This window comes from Abramis brama (genome assembly GCF_963993115.1).
Source record: "Abramis brama genome assembly, chromosome: 13".
NCBI lineage: Eukaryota > Metazoa > Chordata > Actinopteri > Cypriniformes > Leuciscidae > Abramis > Abramis brama.
The window spans coordinates 28,373,534-28,394,439 of record NC_139975.1 but is presented as its reverse complement, the minus strand read 5'-3'; positions in this window follow the sequence as shown (position 1 = coordinate 28,394,439).

The following is a 20,906-nucleotide window of genomic DNA, read 5'->3' as shown; positions in this document are numbered from 1 at the left end:
ACTTTATATAGTTTGAAAAATTTTGAGGACACTTTGACCACAAATAAGTTCAAAAGGTCAGATATGGACATCTATATGGCATATGAAGCATCAGAAGGAGTCTATGGGTATGTGTAGAAAGCCCAAGATCAAGAAATCTTTGGCCAGAAATATGTTCAAAAGGTCAGATATGGACATCTATATGGCTTATGAAGCATCAGACGGAGTCTATGAGTATGTATAGAAAGCCCAAGTTCGAGGACTCTTTGGCCAGAAATACATTCCTTGGGTCAAAAATGGACTTCTGTATGGCTGACATAACATCAGAAAGAGTCAACGAGTATATATGGAAAGGTCAAGTTTCGAGTACTCCCTGGCCAGAAAAAAATTCAGTATGTCAAATATGGACTTTTGACAGGATGATATAACATCCAAAGATATCAATCTGAATGTATATTATTAATCTTTTTGGACTCTTTGGCCAGAAATATGTTCACTAGGTCAAAAGGGGATATAGCTGTTTTATCATCAGAAGGAGTCTATAACTTTATATAGTTTGAAAAATTTTGAGGACCCTTTGACCAGAAATAAGTTCAAAAGGTCAGATATGGATATCTATATGGCTTATGAAGCATCAGAAGGAGTGTATGGGTATGTTTAGAAAGCCCAAGATCAAGAACTCTTTGGCCAGAAATATGTTCAGGAGGTCAAAAGGGGCCCTCTCTATAGCTGCTTTGTCATCAAAAGGGGTCTTTAACTTTATATAGTTTGAAAAATTTTGAGGACACTTTGACCACAAATAAGTTCAAAAGGTCAGATATGGACATCTATATGGCTTATGAAGCATCAGAAGGAGTCTATGGGTATGTGTAGAAAGCCCAAGATCAAGAACTCTTTGGCCAGAAATATGTTCAGGAGGTCAAAAGGGGCCTTCTTTATAGCTGCTTTATCATCAAAAGGAGTCTTTAACTTTATATAGTTTGAAAAATTTTGAGGACACTTTGACCACAAATAAGTTCAAAAGGTCAGATATGGACATCTATATGGCTTATGAAGCATCAGAAGGAGTCTATGGGTATGTGTAGAAAGCCCAAGATCAAGAAATCTTTGGCCAGAAATATGTTCAAAAGGTCAGATATGGACATCTATTTGGCTTATGAAGCATCAGACGGAGTCTATGAGTATGTATAGAAAGCCCAAGTTCGAGGACTCTTTGGCCAGAAATACATTCCTTGGGTCAAAAATGGACTTCTGTATGGCTGACATAACATCAGAAAGAGTCAACGAGTATATATGGAAAGGTCAAGTTTCGAGTACTCCCTGGCCAGAAAAAAATTCAGTATGTCAAATATGGACTTTTGACAGGATGATATAACATCCAAAGATATCAATCTGAATGTATATTATTAATCTTTTTGGACTCTTTGGCCAGAAATATGTTCACTAGGTCAAAAGGGGATATAGCTGTTTTATCATCAGAAGGAGTCTATAACTTTATATAGTTTGAAAAATTTTGAGGACCCTTTGACCAGAAATAAGTTCAAAAGGTCAGATATGGATATCTATATGGCTTATGAAGCATCAGAAGGAGTGTATGGGTATGTTTAGAAAGCCCAAGATCAAGAACTCTTTGGCCAGAAATATGTTCAGGAGGTCAAAAGGGGCCCTCTCTATAGCTGCTTTGTCATCAAAAGGGGTCTTTAACTTTATATAGTTTGAAAAATTTTGAGGACACTTTGACCACAAATAAGTTCAAAAGGTCAGATATGGACATCTATATGGCTTATGAAGCATCAGAAGGAGTCTATGGGTATGTGTAGAAAGCCCAAGATCAAGAACTCTTTGGCCAGAAATATGTTCAGGAGGTCAAAAGGGGCCTTCTCTATAGCTGCTTTATCATCAAAAGGAGTCTTTAACTTTATATAGTTTGAAACATTTTGAGGACACTTTGACCACAAATAAGTTCAAAAGGTCAGATATGGACATCTATATGGCTTATGAAGCATCAGAAGGAGTCTATGGGTATGTGTAGAAAGCCCAAGATCAAGAAATCTTTGGCCAGAAATATGTTCAAAAGGTCAGATATGGACATCTATATGGCTTATGAAGCATCAGACGGAGTCTATGAGTATGTATAGAAAGCCCAAGTTCGAGGACTCTTTGGCCAGAAATACATTCCTTGGGTCAAAAATGGACTTCTGTATGGCTGACATAACATCAGAAAGAGTCAACGAGTATATATGGAAAGGTCAAGTTTCGAGTACTCCCTGGCCAGAAAAAAATTCAGTATGTCAAATATGGACTTTTGACAGGATGATATAACATCCAAAGATATCAATCTGAATGTATATTATTAATCTTTTTGGACTCTTTGGCCAGAAATATGTTCACTAGGTCAAAAGGGGATATAGCTGTTTTATCATCAGAAGGAGTCTATAACTTTATATAGTTTGAAAAATTTTGAGGACCCTTTGACCAGAAATAAGTTCAAAAGGTCAGATATGGATATCTATATGGCTTATGAAGCATCAGAAGGAGTGTATGGGTATGTTTAGAAAGCCCAAGATCAAGAACTCTTTGGCCAGAAATATGTTCAGGAGGTCAAAAGGGGCCCTCTCTATAGCTGCTTTGTCATCAAAAGGGGTCTTTAACTTTATATAGTTTGAAAAATTTTGAGGACACTTTGACCACAAATAAGTTCAAAAGGTCAGATATGGACATCTATATGGCTTATGAAGCATCAGAAGGAGTCTATGGGTATGTGTAGAAAGCCCAAGATCAAGAACTCTTTGGCCAGAAATATGTTCAGGAGGTCAAAAGGGGCCTTCTCTATAGCTGCTTTATCATCAAAAGGAGTCTTTAACTTTATATAGTTTGAAACATTTTGAGGACACTTTGACCACAAATAAGTTCAAAAGGTCAGATATGGACATCTATATGGCTTATGAAGCATCAGAAGGAGTCTATGGGTATGTGTAGAAAGCCCAAGATCAAGAAATCTTTGGCCAGAAATATGTTCAAAAGGTCAGATATGGACATCTATATGGCTTATGAAGCATCAGACGGAGTCTATGAGTATGTATAGAAAGCCCAAGTTCGAGGACTCTTTGGCCAGAAATACATTCCTTGGGTCAAAAATGGACTTCTGTATGGCTGACATAACATCAGAAAGAGTCAACGAGTATATATGGAAAGGTCAAGTTTCGAGTACTCCCTGGCCAGAAAAAAATTCTGTATGTCAAATATGGACTTTTGACAGGATGATATAACATCCAAAGATATCAATCTGAATGTATATTATTAATCTTTTTGGACTCTTTGGCCAGAAATATGTTCACTAGGTCAAAAGGGGATATAGCTGTTTTATCATCAGAAGGAGTCTATAACTTTATATAGTTTGAAAAATTTTGAGGACCCTTTGACCAGAAATAAGTTCAAAAGGTCAGATATGGATATCTATATGGCTTATGAAGCATCAGAAGGAGTGTATGGGTATGTTTAGAAAGCCCAAGATCAAGAACTCTTTGGCCAGAAATATGTTCAGGAGGTCAAAAGGGGCCCTCTCTATAGCTGCTTTGTCATCAAAAGGAGTCTTTAACTTTATATAGTTTGAAAAATTTTGAGGACACTTTGACCACAAATAAGTTCAAAAGGTCAGATATGGACATCTATATGGCTTATGAAGCATCAGAAGGAGTCTATGGGTATGTGTAGAAAGCCCAAGATCAAGAACTCTTTGGCCAGAAATATGTTCAGGAGGTCAAAAGGGGCCTTCTCTATAGCTGCTTTATCATCAAAAGGAGTCTTTAACTTTATAGAGTTTGAAAAATTTTGAGGACACTTTGACCACAAATAAGTTCAAAAGGTCAGATATGGACATCTATATGGCTTATGAAGCATCAGAAGGAGTCTATGGGTATGTGTAGAAAGCCCAAGATCAAGAAATCTTTGGCCAGAAATATGTTCAAAAGGTCAGATATGGACATCTATATGGCTTATGAAGCATCAGACGGAGTCTATGAGTATGTATAGAAAGCCCAAGTTCGAGGACTCTTTGGCCAGAAATACATTCCTTGGGTCAAAAATTGACTTCTGTATGGCTGACATAACATCAGAAAGAGTCAACGAGTATATATGGAAAGGTCAAGTTTCGAGTACTCCCTGGCCAGAAAAAAATTCAGTATGTCAAATATGGACTTTTGACAGGATGATATAACATCCAAAGATATCAATCTGAATGTATATTATTAATCTTTTTGGACTCTATATGGCTTATGAAGCATCAGAAGGAGTCTATGGGTATGTGTAGAAAGCCCAAGATCAAGAACGCTTTGGCCAGAAATATGTTCAGGAGGTCAAAAGGGGCCTTCTCTATAGCTGCTTTATCATCCAAAGGAGTCTTTAACTTTATATAGTTTGAAAAATTTTGAGGACACTTTGACCACAAATAAGTTCAAAAGGTCAGATATGGACATCTATATGGCATATGAAGCATCAGAAGGAGTCTATGGGTATGTGTAGAAAGCCCAAGATCAAGAACGCTTTGGCCAGAAATATGTTCAGGAGGTCAAAAGGGGCCTTCTCTATAGCTGCTTTATCATCCAAAGGAGTCTTTAACTTTATATAGTTTGAAAAATTTTGAGGACACTTTGACCACAAATAAGTTCAAAAGGTCAGATATGGACATCTATATGGCTTATGAAGCATCAGAAGGAGTCTATGGGTATGTGTAGAAAGCCCAAGATCAAGAAATCTTTGGCCAGAAATATGTTCAAAAGGTCAGATATGGACATCTATATGGCTTATGAAGCATCAGACGGAGTCTATGAGTATGTATAGAAAGCCCAAGTTCGAGGACTCTTTGGCCAGAAATACATTCCTTGGGTCAAAAATGGACTTCTGTATGGCTGACATAACATCAGAAAGAGTCAACGAGTATATATGGAAAGGTCAAGTTTCGAGTACTCCCTGGCCAGAAAAAAATTCAGTATGTCAAATATGGACTTTTGACAGGATGATATAACATCCAAAGATATCAATCTGAATGTATATTATTAATCTTTTTGGACTCTTTGGCCAGAAATATGTTCACTAGGTCAAAAGGGGATATAGCTGTTTTATCATCAGAAGGAGTCTATAACTTTATATAGTTTGAAAAATTTTGAGGACCCTTTGACCAGAAATAAGTTCAAAAGGTCAGATATGGATATCTATATGGCTTATGAAGCATCAGAAGGAGTGTATGGGTATGTTTAGAAAGCCCAAGATCAAGAACTCTTTGGCCAGAAATATGTTCAGGAGGTCAAAAGGGGCCCTCTCTATAGCTGCTTTGTCATCAAAAGGAGTCTTTAACTTTATATAGTTTGAAAAATTTTGAGGACACTTTGACCACAAATAAGTTCAAAAGGTCAGATATGGACATCTATATGGCTTATGAAGCATCAGAAGGAGTCTATGGGTATGTGTAGAAAGCCCAAGATCAAGAACTCTTTGGCCAGAAATATGTTCAGGAGGTCAAAAGGGGCCCTCTCTATAGCTGCTTTGTCATCAAAAGGGGTCTTTAACTTTATATAGTTTGAAAAATTTTGAGGACACTTTGACCACAAATAAGTTCAAAAGGTCAGATATGGACATCTATATGGCTTATGAAGCATCAGAAGGAGTCTATGGGTATGTGTAGAAAGCCCAAGATCAAGAACTCTTTGGCCAGAAATATGTTCAGGAGGTCAAAAGGGGCCCTCTCTATAGCTGCTTTGTCATCAAAAGGGGTCTTTAACTTTATATAGTTTGAAAAATTTTGAGGACACTTTGACCACAAATAAGTTCAAAAGGTCAGATATGGACATCTATATGGCTTATGAAGCATCAGACGGAGTCTATGAGTATGTATAGAAAGCCCAAGTTCGAGGACTCTTTGGCCAGAAATACATTCCTTGGGTCAAAAATGGACTTCTGTATGGCTGACATAACATCAGAAAGAGTCAACGAGTATATATGGAAAGGTCAAGTTTCGAGTACTCCCTGGCCAGAAAAAAATTCAGTATGTCAAATATGGACTTTTGACAGGATGATATAACATCCAAAGATATCAATCTGAATGTATATTATTAATCTTTTTGGACTCTTTGGCCAGAAATATGTTCACTAGGTCAAAAGGGGATATAGCTGTTTTATCATCAGAAGGAGTCTATAACTTTATATAGTTTGAAAAATTTTGAGGACCCTTTGACCAGAAATAAGTTCAAAAGGTCAGATATGGATATCTATATGGCTTATGAAGCATCAGAAGGAGTGTATGGGTATGTTTAGAAAGCCCAAGATCAAGAATTCTTTGGCCAGAAATATGTTCAGGAGGTCAAAAGGGGCCCTCTCTATAGCTGCTTTGTCATCAAAAGGAGTCTTTAACTTTATATAGTTTGAAAAATTTTGAGGACACTTTGACCACAAATAAGTTCAAAAGGTCAGATATGGACATCTATATGGCTTATGAAGCATCAGAAGGAGTCTATGGGTATGTGTAGAAAGCCCAAGATCAAGAACTCTTTGGCCAGAAATATGTTCAGGAGGTCAAAAGGGGCCTTCTCTATAGCTGCTTTATCATCAAAAGGAGTCTTTAACTTTATAGAGTTTGAAAAATTTTGAGGACACTTTGACCACAAATAAGTTCAAAAGGTCAGATATGGACATCTATATGGCTTATGAAGCATCAGAAGGAGTCTATGGGTATGTGTAGAAAGCCCAAGATCAAGAAATCTTTGGCCAGAAATATGTTCAAAAGGTCAGATATGGACATCTATATGGCTTATGAAGCATCAGACGGAGTCTATGAGTATGTATAGAAAGCCCAAGTTCGAGGACTCTTTGGCCAGAAATACATTCCTTGGGTCAAAAATTGACTTCTGTATGGCTGACATAACATCAGAAAGAGTCAACGAGTATATATGGAAAGGTCAAGTTTCGAGTACTCCCTGGCCAGAAAAAAATTCAGTATGTCAAATATGGACTTTTGAAAGGATGATATAACATCCAAAGATATCAATCTGAATGTATATTATTAATCTTTTTGGACACTATATGGCTTATGAAGCATCAGAAGGAGTCTATGGGTATGTGTAGAAAGCCCAAGATCAAGAACGCTTTGGCCAGAAATATGTTCAGGAGGTCAAAAGGGGCCTTCTCTATAGCTGCTTTATCATCCAAAGGAGTCTTTAACTTTATATAGTTTGAAAAATTTTGAGGACACTTTGACCACAAATAAGTTCAAAAGGTCAGATATGGACATCTATATGGCTTATGAAGCATCAGAAGGAGTCTATGGGTATGTGTAGAAAGCCCAAGATCAAGAAATCTTTGGCCAGAAATATGTTCAAAAGGTCAGATATGGACATCTATATGGCTTATGAAGCATCAGACGGAGTCTATGAGTATGTATAGAAAGCCCAAGTTCGAGGACTCTTTGGCCAGAAATACATTCCTTGGGTCAAAAATGGACTTCTGTATGGCTGACATAACATCAGAAAGAGTCAACGAGTATATATGGAAAGGTCAAGTTTCGAGTACTCCCTGGCCAGAAAAAAATTCAGTATGTCAAATATGGACTTTTGACAGGATGATATAACATCCAAAGATATCAATCTGAATGTATATTATTAATCTTTTTGGACTCTTTGGCCAGAAATATGTTCACTAGGTCAAAAGGGGATATAGCTGTTTTATCATCAGAAGGAGTCTATAACTTTATATAGTTTGAAAAATTTTGAGGACCCTTTGACCAGAAATAAGTTCAAAAGGTCAGATATGGATATCTATATGGCTTATGAAGCATCAGAAGGAGTGTATGGGTATGTTTAGAAAGCCCAAGATCAAGAACTCTTTGGCCAGAAATATGTTCAGGAGGTCAAAAGGGGCCCTCTCTATAGCTGCTTTGTCATCAAAAGGAGTCTTTAACTTTATATAGTTTGAAAAATTTTGAGGACACTTTGACCACAAATAAGTTCAAAAGGTCAGATATGGACATCTATATGGCTTATGAAGCATCAGAAGGAGTCTATGGGTATGTGTAGAAAGCCCAAGATCAAGAACTCTTTGGCCAGAAATATGTTCAGGAGGTCAAAAGGGGCCCTCTCTATAGCTGCTTTGTCATCAAAAGGGGTCTTTAACTTTATATAGTTTGAAAAATTTTGAGGACACTTTGACCACAAATAAGTTCAAAAGGTCAGATATGGACATCTATATGGCTTATGAAGCATCAGAAGGAGTCTATGGGTATGTGTAGAAAGCCCAAGATCAAGAACTCTTTGGCCAGAAATATGTTCAGGAGGTAAAAAGGGGCCTTCTCTATAGCTGCTTTATCATCAAAAGGAGTCTTTAACTTTATAGAGTTTGAAAAATTTTGAGGACACTTTGACCACAAATAAGTTCAAAAGGTCAGATATGGACATCTATATGGCTTATGAAGCATCAGAAGGAGTCTATGGGTATGTGTAGAAAGCCCAAGATCAAGAACTCTTTGGCCAGAAATATGTTCAGGAGGTCAAAAGGGGCCCTCTCTATAGCTGCTTTATCATCAAAAGGAGTCTTTAACTTTATATAGTTTGAAAAATTTTGAGGACACTTTGACCACAAATAAGTTCAAAAGGTCAGATATGGACATCTATATGGCTTATGAAGCATCAGAAGGAGTCTATGGGTATGTGTAGAAAGCCCAAGTTCGAGGACTCTTTGGCCAGAAATATGTTTCTTGTGTCAAATATGGACTCATATGGCTGACGTAACATCAGAAAGAATCAATGAGTATATATGGAAAGGTCAAGCTTCGATGGACTTTTGTCAGGATGTCATAACATCTGAAGATATCAATCTGAATGTATAGTATTAATCTTTTAGGACTCTTTGGCCAGAAATATGTTCAGTAGCTCAAAAGGGGACCTCTGAATAGCTGATTCAGCTGCATCAGGAGTCAATTAGTATGTACAGAAATCGAGGACTCTTTGGCCAGAAATATTTTACTTTGGTCAAATATGGACTTCTGTATGGCTGACTTTACATCAGGAGTCGAAGAGTATGTATATATAGTTAACATCAGTTGACTGAATGTATAATTAAGGTTAATGTGCAGTGAAGGAAAATCATTGCACTAGCATTGCTTTACAATGGACACAATTAAGTAACTCATTCGGTTGGGCAAGATAGAATGCACTGAAGAATAAACATATAGATAATGCACTTTTCTCATTGCATTGCACACCAGAACTAACTCCTTTCCCATGTTCATTAAAGAGATAACATTTATGTTGTTGCATTGCATTGCACAAAACGAACTAACGTTGTGCATTGAAGAATAACATATAGGCTATGCACTTATTGCATTGCATTACACAGCAGATCTAACTCCTTCCCATGTTCATTAAAGAGATAACATTTATGTTGTTGCATTGCATTGCAGAAACGATCTAACGTTGTGCACTGAACAATAACATATAGGCTAGGCACATCTTGCATTGCATTGCACACTAGAACTAAATAATTCCCATGTTCATTAAAGAGATAATATCTGTTTGTTGCATTGCATTGCTCAAAGGATCTATGTGCAATGAAGACTAATAACGGCTATGCAATTCTTGCATTACATTGCACACCAGAACTAACTCCTTCAAATGTTCATTAAAGAGATAACATTTTGCATTGCATTACACAAACGATCTAACGTTGTGCATTGAAGAGTAACATAGGCTATACACTTTTTGCATTGCATTGCATTGCACACCAGATCTAACTCCTTCCCATGTTCAGTAAAGAGATAACATGTTGCATTGCATTGCACAAATGATCTAACGTTGTGCACTGAAGAGTAACATAGGCTATGCACTTTTCGCATTGCATTTCAAACCAGATCTAACTCCTTCCTATGTTCAGTAAAGAGATAACATGTTGCATTGCATTACTCAAACGATCTAACGTTGTGCATTGAAGAATAACATATAGGCTATATACATGAATTGTATTGCATTGCACTCCCGAACTATCTCCTTCCTAGGTTCATTAAAGAGATAATATATGTTGTTGCTTTGCACAAACGATCTAACGTTGTATATTAAAGAGTAACATAGGCTATGCACTTTTTGCATTGCACACCAGATCTAACTCCTTCCCATGTTCAGTAAAGAGATAACATGTTGCATTGCATTGCACAAACGATCTAACGTTGTGCACTGAAGAGTATTGTTCATTAAAGGGATAAGTTGCATTGCATTGCACTGCACAAACGATCTAACGTTGTGCATTGAAGAATAACATTTATGAACTTTTTGCATTGCATTGCATTGCACACCAGAACTAACTCCTTCAAATGTTTATTACAGAGATAACATTTTGCATTGCATTGCACAAATGATCTAACGGTGTCCATTGAAGAGTAACATAGGCTATGCACTTTTTGCATTGCATTGCATAGCACACAAGATCTAACTCCGTCCCATGTTCAGTAAAGAGATAACATGTTGCATTGCATTGCACAAACGATCTAACGTTGTGCATTGAAGAATAACATATAGGCTATATGCATGCATTGTATTGCATTGCACACCCGATCTAAGTCCTTCACATGTTCAGTAAAGAGATAACATTTTGCATTGCATTGCACAATCGATCTAACGTTTTGCACTGAAGAATAACTTTATGCACTTTTTGCATTGCATTGCATTGCACACCAGAACTAACTCTTTCAAATGTTTATTAAAGAGATAACATTTTGCATTGCACAAACGATCTAACATTGTGCATTGAAGTTTAACATAGGCTATACACTTTTTGCATTGCATTGCATACCAGAACTAACTCCTTCCAAGGTTTATTAAAGAGATACAATTTTGCATTGCATTGCACAAATGATCTAACGTTGTGCATTGAAGAGTAACATAGGCTATACACTTTTTGCATTGCATTGCATTGCACACCAGATCTAACTCCTTCCCATGTTCAATAAAGAGATAACATGTTGCATTGCATTACTCAAACGATCTAACGTTGTGCATTGAAGAATAACATTTATGCACTTTTTGCATTGCATTGCACACCAGAACTAACTCCATCAAATATTTATTAAAGAGATAACATTTTGCATTGCATTGCACAAATGATCTAACGTTGTGCATTGAAGAATAACATAGGTTGTGCACTTTACGCATTGCATTGCAAACCAGATCTAACTCCTTCCCATGTTCAGTAAAGACATAACATGTTGCATTGCATTACTCAAACGATCTAACGTTGTGCATTGAAGAATAACATATAGGCTATATATATGAATTGTACTGCATTGCACTCCCGAACTATCTCCTTCCTATGTTCATTAAAGAGATAATATATGTTATGCAACATTGCATTGCTTTGCACAAACGATCTAACGTTGTGCATTGAAGAGTAACATAGGCTATGCACTTTTTGCATTGCATTGCATACCAGAACTAACTCCTTCAAAGGTTTATTAAAGAGATACAATTTTGCATTGCATTGCACAAACGATCTAACATTGTGCATTGAAGTTTAACATAGGCTATACACTTTTTGCATTGCATTGCATACCAGAACTAACTCCTTCAAAGGTTTATTAAAGAGATACAATTTTGCATTGCATTGCACAAATGATCTAACGTTGTGCACTGAAGAGTAACATAGGCTATGCACTTTTTGCATTGCACTGCATTGCACACCAGATCTAACTCCTTCCCATGTTCAGTAAAGAGATAACATGTTGCATTGAATTGCACAAATGATCTAATGTTGTGCATTGAAGAGTAACATAGGCTATGCACTTTTTGCATTGCATTGCATTGCACACCAGAACTTACACCTTCCCATGTTCATTAAAGGGATAACAAGTTGCATTGCAATGCACTGCACAAACGATCTAACGTTGTGCATTGAAGAATAACATTTATGAACTTTTTGCATTGCATTGCATTGCACACCAGAACTAACTCCTTCAAATGTTTATTACAGAGATAACATTTTGCATTGCATTGCACAAATGATCTAACGGTGTCTATTGAAGAGTATCACAGGCTATGCACTTTTTGCATTGCATTGCATTGCACACAAGATCTAACTCCGTCCCATGTTCAGTAAAGAGATAACATGTTGCATTGCATTGCACAAATGATCTAACGTTGTGCATTGAAGATTAACATATAGGCTATATGCATGCATTGTATTGCATCGCACACCCGATCTAAGTCCTTCCCATGTTCAGTAAAGAGATAACATGTTGCATTGCATTGCACAAATGATCTAACGTTGTGCACTGAAGAGTAACATAGGCTATGCACTTGTTGCATTGCACTGCATTGCACACCAGATCTAACTCCTTCCTATGTTCAGTAAAGAGATAACATGTTGCATTGAATTGCACAAATGATCTAACGTTGTGCACTGAAGAGTAACATAGGCTATGCACTTGTTGCATTGCACTGCATTGCACACCAGATCTAACTCCTTCCTATGTTCAGTAAAGAGATAACATGTTGCATTGCATTACTCAAACGATCTAACGTTGTGCATTGAAGAATAACATATAGGCTATATACATGAATTGTATTGCATTGCACTCCCGAACTATCTCCTTCCTAGGTTCATTAAAGAGATAATATATGTTGTTGCTTTGCACAAACGATCTAACGTTGTATATTGAAGAGTAACATAGGCTATGCACTTTTTGCATTGCACACCAGATCTAACTCCTTCCCATGTTCAGTAAAGAGATAACATGTTGCATTGCATTGCACAAACGATCTAACGTTGTGCATTGAAGAGTAACATAGGCTATGCACTTTTTGCATTGCACACCAGATCTAACTCCTTCCCATGTTCAGTAAAGAGATAACATGTTGCATTGCATTGCACAAACGATCTAACGTTGTGCACTGAAGAGTATTGTTCATTAAAGGGATAAGTTGCATTGCATTGCACTGCACAAACGATCTAACGTTGTGCATTGAAGAATAACATTTATGCAACTTTTTGCATTGCATTGCATTGCACACCAGAACTAACTCCTTCAAATGTTTATTACAGAGATAACATTTTGCAATGCATTGCACAAATGATCTAACGGTGTCCATTGAAGAGTAACATAGGCTATGCACTTTTTGCATTGCATTGCATAGCACACAAGATCTAACTTCGTCCCATGTTCAGTAAAGAGATAACATGTTGCATTGCATTGCACAAACGATCTAACGTTGTGCATTGAAGAATAACATTTATGCACTTTTTGCATTGCATTGCACACCAGAACTAACTCCATCAAATATTTATTAAAGAGATAACATTTTGCATTGCATTGCACAAATGATCTAACGTTGTGCATTGAAGAATAACATAGGTTGTGCACTTTACGCATTGCATTGCAAACCAGATCTAACTCCTTCCCATGTTCAGTAAAGACATAACATGTTGCATTGCATTACTCAAACGATCTAACGTTGTGCATTGAAGAATAACATATAGGCTATATACATGAATTGTACTGCATTGCACTCCCGAACTATCTCCTTCCTATGTTCATTAAAGAGATAATATATGTTATGCAACATTGCATTGCTTTGCACAAACGATCTAACGTTGTGCATTGAAGAGTAACATAGGCTATGCACTTTTTGCATTGCATTGCATACCAGAACTAACTCCTTCAAAGGTTTATTAAAGAGATACAATTTTGCATTGCATTGCACAAACGATCTAACATTGTGCATTGAAGTTTAACATAGGCTATACACTTTTTGCATTGCATTGCATACCAGAACTAACTCCTTCAAAGGTTTATTAAAGAGATACAATTTTGCATTGCATTGCACAAATGATCTAACGTTGTGCACTGAAGAGTAACATAGGCTATGCACTTTTTGCATTGCACTGCATTGCACACCAGATCTAACTCCTTCCCATGTTCAGTAAAGAGATAACATGTTGCATTGAATTGCACAAATGATCTAATGTTGTGCATTGAAGAGTAACATAGGCTATGCACTTTTTGCATTGCATTGCATTGCACACCAGAACTTACACCTTCCCATGTTCATTAAAGGGATAACAAGTTGCATTGCAATGCACTGCACAAACGATCTAACGTTGTGCATTGAAGAATAACATTTATGAACTTTTTGCATTGCATTGCATTGCACACCAGAACTAACTCCTTCAAATGTTTATTACAGAGACAACATTTTGCATTGCATTGCACAAATGATCTAACGGTGTCTATTGAAGAGTAACACAGGCTATGCACTTTTTGCATTGCATTGCACACCCGATCTAAGTCCTTCCCATGTTCAGTAAAGAGATAACATGTTGCATTGCATTGCACAAATGATCTAACGTTGTGCACTGAAGAGTAACATAGGCTATGCACTTGTTGCATTGCACTGCATTGCACACCAGATCTAACTCCTTCCTATGTTGCATTGCACAAATGATCTAATGTTGTGCATTGAAGAGTAACATAGGCTATGCACTTTTTGCATTGCACACCAGATATAACTCCATCCCATGTTCAGTAAAGAGATAACATGTTGCATTGCATTGCACAAACGATCTAAAGTTGTGCATTGAAGAATAACATAGGCTATGCACTTTTTGCATTGCACACCAGATCTAACTCCTTCCCATGTTCAGTAAAGAGAAAACATGTTGCATTGCATTGCACAAATGATCTAACGTTGTGCACTGAAGAGTAACATAGGCTATGCACTTTTTGCATTGCACTGCATTGCACACCAGATCTAACTCCTTCCCATGTTCAGTAAAGAGATAACATGTTTGCATTGCATTGTACAAATGATCTAACGGTGTCCATTGAAGAGTAACATAGGCTATGCACTTTTTGCATTGCATTGCATTGCACACCAGAACTAACTCCTTCCCATGTTCATTAAAGGGATAACAAGTTGCATTGCATTGCACAAACGATCTAACGTTGTGCACTGAAGAATAACTTTATGCACTTTTTGCATTGCATTGCATTAGATTGCATTGCACACCAGAACTAACTCCTTCCCATGTTCAGTAAAGAGATAACATGTTGCATTGCATTGCACAAATGATCTAACGTTGTGCACTGAAGAGTAACATAGGCTATGCACTTTTCGCATTGCATTTCAAACCAGATCTAACTCCTTCCTATGTTCAGTAAAGAGATAACATGTTGCATTGCATTACTCAAACGATCTAACGTTGTGCATTGAAGAATAACATATAGGCTATATACATGAATTGTATTGCATTGCACTCCCGAACTATCTCTTTCCTAGGTTCATTAAAGAGATAATATATGTTGTTGCTTTGCACAAACGATCTAACGTTGTATATTGAAGAGTAACATAGGCTATGCACTTTTTGGATTGCACACCAGATCTAACTCCTTCCCATGTTCAGTAAAGAGATAACATGTTGCATTGCATTGCACAAACGATCTAACGTTGTGCATTGAAGAGTAACATAGGCTATGCACTTTTTGCATTGCACTGCATTGCACACCAGATCTAACTCCTTCCCATGTTCAGTAAAGAGATAACATGTTTGCATTGCATTGCACAAACGATCTAACGTTGTGCACTGAAGAGTATTGTTCATTAAAGGGATAATTTGCATTGCATTGCACTGCACAAACGATCTAACGTTGTGCATTGAAGAATAACATTTATGAACATTTTGCATTGCATTGCATTGCACACCAGAACTAACTCCTTCAAATGTTTATTACAGAGATAACATTTTGCATTGCATTGCACAAATGATCTAACGGTGTCCATTGAAGAGTAACATAGGCTATGCACTTTTTGCATTGCATTGCATAGCACACAAGATCTAACTCCGTCCCATGTTCAGTAAAGAGATAACATGTTGCATTGCATTGCACAAACGATCTAACGTTGTACATTGAAGAATAACATATAGGCTATATGCATGCATTGTATTGCATTGCACACCCGATCTAAGTCCTTCACATGTTCAGTAAAGAGATAACATTTTGCATTGCATCGCACAATCGATCTAACGTTTTGCACTGAAGAATAACTTTATGCACTTTTTGCATTGCATTGCATTGCACACCAGAACTAACTCTTTCAAATGTTTATTAAAGAGATAACATTTTGCATTGCATTGCACAAACGATCTAACATTGTGCATTGATGTTTAACATTGGCTATACAGTTTTTGCATTGCATTGCATACCAGAACTAACTCCTTCCAAGGTTTATTAAAGAGATACAATTTTGCATTGCATTGCACAAATGATCTAACGTTGTGCATGGAAGAGTAACATAGGCTATACACTTTTTGCATTGCATTGCATTGCACACCAGATCTAACTCCTTCCCATGTTCAATAAAGAGATAACATGTTGCATTGCATTACTCAAACGATCTAACGTTGTGCATTGAACAATAACATTTATGCACTTTTTGCATTGCATTGCACACCAGAACTAACTCCATCAAATATTTATTAAAGAGATAACATTTTGCATTGCATTGCACAAATGATCTAACGTTGTGCATTGAAGAATAACATAGGTTGTGCACTTTACGCATTGCATTGCAAACCAGATCTAACTCCTTCCCATGTTCAGTAAAGACATAACATGTTGCATTGCATTACTCAAACGATCTAACGTTGTGCATTGAAGAATAACATATAGGCTATATACATGAATTGTACTGCATTGCACTCCCGAACTATCTCCTTCCTATGTTCATTAAAGAGATAATATATGTTATGCAACATTGCATTGCTTTGCACAAACGATCTAACGTTGTGCATTGAAGAGTAACATAGGCTATGCACTTTTTGCATTGCATTGCATACCAGAACTAACTCCTTCAAAGGTTTATTAAAGAGATACAATTTTGCATTGCATTGCACAAACGATCTAACATTGTGCATTGAAGTTTAACATAGGCTATACACTTTTTGCATTGCATTGCATACCAGAACTAACTCCTTCAAAGGTTTATTAAAGAGATACAATTTTGCATTGCATTGCACAAATGATCTAACGTTGTGCACTGAAGAGTAACATAGGCTATGCACTTTTTGCATTGCACTGCATTGCACACCAGATCTAACTCCTTCCCATGTTCAGTAAAGAGATAACATGTTGCAATGCACTGCACAAACGATCTAACGTTGTGCATTGAAGAATAACATTTATGAACTTTTTGCATTGCATTGCATTGCACACCAGAACTAACTCCTTCAAATGTTTATTACAGAGATAACATTTTGCATTGCATTGCACAAATGATCTAACGGTGTCTATTGAAGAGTAACACAGGCTATGCACTTTTTGCATTGCATTGCATTGCACACAAGATCTAACTCCGTCCCATGTTCAGTAAAGAGATAACATGTTGCATTGCATTGCACAAATGATCTAACGTTGTGCATTGAAGAATAACATATAGGCTATATGCATGCATTGTATTGCATTGCACACCCGATCTAAGTCCTTCCCATGTTCAGTAAAGAGATAACGTTGCATTGCATTGCACAAATGATCTAACGTTGTGCACTGAAGAGTAACATAGGCTATGCACTTGTTGCATTGCACTGCATTGCACACCAGATCTAACTCCTTCCTATGTTCAGTAAAGAGATAACATGTTGCATTGCATTGCACAAATGATCTAACGTTGTGCACTGAAGAGTAACATAGGCTATGCACTTGTTGCATTGCACTGCATTGCACACCAGATCTAACTCCTTCCCATGTTCAGTAAAGAGATAACATGTTTGCATTGCATTGCACAAACGATCTAACGTTGTGCACTGAAGAATAACTTTATGCACTTTTTGCATTGCATTGCATTAGATTGCATTGCACACCAGAACTAACTCCTTCCTATGTTCAGTAAAGAGATAACATGTTGCATTGCATTGCACAAACGATCTAACGTTGTGCATTGAAGAATAACATTTATGCACTTTTTGCATTGCATTGCATTGCACACCAGAACTAACTCCTTCAAATGTTTATTACAGAGATAACATTTTGCATTGCATTGCACAAAAGATCTAACTTTGTGCATTGAAGAATAACATAGGTTGTGCACTTTTCGCATTGCATTGCACACCAGATCTAACTCCATCCCATGTTCAGTAAAGAGATAACATGTTGCATTGCATTACTCAAACGATCTAACGTTGTGCATTGAAGAATAACATATAGGCTATATGCATGAACTGTACTGCATTGCACACCAGAACTAACTCCTTCCTATGTTCAGTAAAGAGATAACATGTTGCATTGCATTGCAAAAACGATCTAACGTTGTGCATTGAAGAATAACATTTATGCACTTTTTGCATTGCATTGCATTGCACACCAGAACTAACTCCTTCAAATGTTTATTACAGAGATAACATTTTGCATTGCATTGCACAAAAGATCTAACTTTGTGCACTGAAGAATAACATAGGTTGTGCACTTTTCGCATTGCATTGCACACCAGATCTAACTCCTTCCCATGTTCAGTAAAGAGATAACATGTTGCATTGCATTGCACAAACGATTTAACGCTGTGCACTGAAGAATAACTTTATGTACTTTTTGCATTGCATTGCACACCAGAAATAACTCCTTCCCATGTTCAGTAAAGAGATAACATGTTGCATTGCATTACTCAAACGATCTAACGTTGTGCATTGAAGAATAACATATAGGCTATATGCATGAACTGTACTGCATTGCACTCCCGAACTAACTCCTTCCTATGTTCATTAAAGAGATAACATGTTGCATTGCATTGCACAAACGATTTAACGTTGTGCACTGAAGAATAACTTTATGCACTTTTTGCATTGCATTGCACACCAGAAATAACTCCTTCCCATGTTCAGTAAAGAGATAACATGTTGCATTGCATTGCACAAACGATTTAACGTTGTGCATTGAAGAATAACATTTATGCACTTTTTGCATTGCATTGCACACCAGAACTAACTCCTTCAAATGTTTATTACAGAGATAACATTTTTTCATTGCATTGCACAAACGATCTAACGTTGTGCATTGAAGAGTAACATAGGCTATGCACTTTTTGTATTGCACTGGATTGCACACCAGATCTAACTCCTTCCCATTTTCAGTAAAGAGATAACATATGTTCTGCAACATTACATTGCTTTGCACAAACGATCTAACGTTGTCCACATACAAAGGGACCCTTTTGACCTCCTGAACCCATTTCTGGCCAAAGAGTCCTTGATCTTGGGCTTTCTACACATACTCATAGACTCCTTCTGATGCTTCATAAGCCATATACATGTCCATATCTGACCTTTTGAACTTATTTATGGTCAAAGTGTCCTCAAAATTTTTCAAACTATATAAAGTTATAGACTCCTTTTGATGATAAATCAGCAATACAGAAGGCTCCTTTTGACCTCCTGAACATATTTCTGGCCATAAAGTCCTATAAGTTTAATACAATACATTCAGATTGATATCTTCGGATGTTATATCATCCTGTCAAAAGTCCATATTTGACATACTGAATTTTTTTCTGGCCAAAAAGTACTCGAAACTTGACCTTTCCATATATACTCGTTGACTCTTTCTGATATTACGTCAGCCATACAGAAGTCTATTTTTGACCCAAGGAATGTATTTCTGGACAAAGAGTCCTCGATCTTGGGCTTTCTATACATACTCATAGACTCCTTCTGATGCTTCAGAAGCCATATAGATGTCCATATCTGACCTTTTGAACTTATTTGTGGTCAAAGTGTCCTCAAAATTTTTCAAACTATATAAAGTTATAGACTCCTTTTGATGATAAATCAGCTATACAGAGGGCCCCTTTTGACCTCCTGAACCTATTTCTGGCCAAAGAGTCCACAATCTTGGGCTTTCTATGCATACTCATAGACTCCATCTGATGCTTCATAAGCTATATACATGTCCATATCTGACCTTTTGAACTTATTTGTGGTCAAAGTGTCCTCAAAATTTTTCAAACTATATAAAGTTATAGACTCCTTTTGATGATAAATCAGCAATACAGAAGGCCCCTTTTGACCTCCTGAACATATTTCTGGCCAAAGAGTCTTCGATCTTGGGCTTTCTATACATACTCATAGACTCCTTCTGATGCTTCATAAGCCATATACATGTCCATATCTGACCTTTTGAACTTATTTGTGGTCAAAGTGTCCTAAAATCTTTCAAACTATATAAAGTTATAGACTCCTTTTGATGATAAATCAGCTATACAGAAGGCCCTTTTGACCTCCTGAACATATTTCTGGCCAAAGTGTCTTCGATCTTGGGCTTTCTATACATACTCATAGACTCCTTCTGATGCTTCATAAGCCATATACATGTCCAAACTCTTTCATAAGCCATATACATGTCCATATCTGACCTTTTGAACTTATTTGTGGTCAAAGTGTCCTCAAAATTTTTCAAACTATATAAAGTTATAGACTCCATTTGATGATAAATCAGCTATACAGAGGGCCCCTTTTGACCTCCTGAACCTATTTCTGGCCAAAGAGTCCTCGATCTTGGGCTTTCTATACATACTCATAGACTCCTTCTGATGCTTCTTAAGCCATATAGATGTCCATATCTGACCTTTTGAACTTATTTGTGGTCAAAGTGTCCTCAAAATTTTTCAAACTATATAAAGTTATAGACTCCTTTTGATGATAAATCAGCTATACAGAGGGCCCCTTTTGACCTCCTGAACCTATTTCTGGCCAAAGAGTCCTCGATCTTGGGCTTTCTATACATACTCACAGACTCCTTCTGATGCTTCATAAGCCATATAGATGTCCATATATGACCTTTTGAACTTATTTGTGGTCAAAGTGTCCTCAAAATTTTTCAAACTATAAAAAGTTATAGACTCCTTTTGATGATAAAT